This window comes from Acartia tonsa, chromosome 3 (assembly GCF_053477335.1).
Source record: "Acartia tonsa isolate MP-2025a chromosome 3, ASM5347733v1, whole genome shotgun sequence".
In the NCBI taxonomy this organism is placed as follows: Eukaryota; Metazoa; Arthropoda; class Copepoda; order Calanoida; family Acartiidae; genus Acartia; species Acartia tonsa.
In genome coordinates, this window is record NC_137262.1 from 51925656 (window position 1) to 51928391 (window position 2736).

Here is a 2736-nt window from a genome sequence, read left to right on the forward strand (position 1 = left end):
CCACCCGACAAGCTCCGGAATTGATATGTCGGTCAATTGATTGTCAATATTGCACTATCCTCGAACTTTTATACGATATTTTTAAGGAAAAACGTCCCATCTGTCACAGTATATTTTTCAGGTAAAACTGGACGAGTATTGAGTAACCTTGGACAAAAAAAATACTGTTAAGTCTCAAATAAAACTACAAAAGTAGCTAAAGTAAAACGATACAAAATACCTTTTTATGCTCGATTAAATCCTACAGGTTAAAAGCAAAAAAATGAACGGCTCCCATGATCACTATGACAGGAGATATTACAGAAGTATGGTAATGTTGTTACCCCTGCCATAATTTTTTAAGCGAAGGCTTTCTATGATAATGGTCGCTCTGTACGTCCTTCCGTTATACATTTCAAATTTAGCATGATGTTTCCATTAACAATTAGGTACAATTTATGAAGCGTAGCAGCTCTATAACCGCCAACAGAAAGTCCTTAGGTTCATTAAAACATGTGGATTTAAAAAACTTTTGGATAATTTTTTAAAAATTAGAAATTGTCTAACCTTCTAATCAAAGATTTTTAATTGTAGCTTATGTTGTTGAATTCAACCGCAATGGTCCTATCCCTCTCTGATTTTCTTTAGATGAAATATTCTTGGTATGAAAACTTTACACGGTCAGGTTTCCCTAGAAATCTTTCACAAGATAGTTTGGCTTAGTCAACTATTTTATACATAGATTTGATTTAAACTTTGTAATCTGCTAACTTTGTATAAGGGTCCGTCCAGTTTCCTTGTGCGGAAGTAACATAAAGTATGCTTGTGTGTATGTTGGTCTGTTAGTATTAAAAAAGATCGTGCTAGCCGTTAGCATAGACCAAGAAACTTATAAAAATAAGGGTACGGTTCTAAAAAAAAATGCACAGGTTGATTAAAATTATTATTTTAGTTATCAAACTACCATATACCATTTAAGCTATCGAATGCCTTACACTAACACGACTTTTTCCATTTTAGCGGCTAATTTTGATCACAGGACAGCTTACTTAGCAAATTGGCTAGAATCCTTGCTGCGGCTGGCGAGACCTATATTTATACATTTATCTCTAAGTTGGTCTACAAATTACAGATTAAACATAGCATTTCTATTAAAGCTAACCACAAAAAAATTGGATAGAAATTTTAAATGAAGGTTTTCTGTGAATATTTTAAACCCTTAATAAAAGGTAGATGTGAATTTTATTTTTTTGGAATTACTCTTTTCATAGTAATAATTTGCAATAATTAATAAAAGTTTTTGACAATGCAAATGATATCCTTCTGCCCCCACATCTTGGGCCAGGTAGTTGTCTGGGTTATACATCTATACTTATACATTTATTAACAATACCATGATTTCTTAACGGGTTGCCCTCGCTCTGCGATGCCCTAACCCCCCCCCCCCCCAGTATTTTTAGTTCCAGTCAAATCTAATAATTCCTGATTAAATTGCGCAGTACAAACTTTGCATGACATTTCGCAAAAAAAAGTCTAATCTATACTCAATCTATTTGCGTATTTTTTTTGCAATTTTGAAAATGAAAATATAATCTTTTATTTGCTTATAAACATATACAAATATATAGTTCAAATATATAAAATACAAAGTTAAAATATGTGTTGATTTGCAAATTGGTTGCGATATAGTAATACATTGAATTATATAAACAAAGCAGCGTAAATTTAAATGCAATAAGTTTTTCTTTAACTGAAATGTTGAATTTCTTAGGTATTTACTTTTTTAATTATTAATTTTTAAAAATCTTTTGGGTATATGTAGTCCCTTTCGTGGCAACGCCTCTTAAGGGTCGTTTTGTCGTATTTTCACAGTAGCTTTTGATAAGTTATTTAAGGTTAAGTTGGGTTAGGGAATAAGCCCCGCAGGGTTAGAGCCTCCGCACGGACTAGAACTAGAGGAAAAGCTACTGTGAAAATACGACGAAAAGTCCCCTAAGAGGCGTTGCCACGAAAAGGACTCTATCCAATCTGTTTTCTTTTTCTTTCTACGCACAAACTTAATCTTTTCAATGATTTTTGAGTACAAACTATTTTATCACATTAGGATTAGGAGAAGCAATTTCAGTAAGTGATTTAATATAAATTGAAGAAAGAAATTTTGTTTTATATAATTGTAATTTTAAAATATCAGGTATTTAAATACAAGAGTTTAACTTAAATAGAATAAGTCTTCTATGATTTTCAGAAATTATTAGATGAAAAGTATAGATAAAATTAATTTTTTTGGTACAATTTTTGAACTTAAGGATAATGATAATACATAAAAAATAACTATCAAATAAAAAATAAAATAGTAATAGGTGTTTATTTATTCAAGTTGTCGCAGATTTTTTTACATTTATGGTATAGGATAAAACATTTTTAAAAAATACCATAGCTTACAGTAGCCTATGACTCTTATAATTTCTTAATCATTATACTTTTTTGGATAACTTTTCTATCTAATTTGATCTAAAAAGCCTCAAATAAATGCAATCTTTTATTTCTAATCAAGGAAACTAAAGTTAATCAGACAATGGTCTATAAATTGAAGTTCAACCCCAATAATGATACACAAATTTACCCCTTCTGTAGATTAGTAGATGAAAAATTTGGTTATTCAACTGAATGAAAAACCAATTAAATTCAATAAAAGAACAAATGGTTTTTGAAAACTTAAGGGACTAGTGTAATAAACCGCCCAATGTCCCCTCTCTC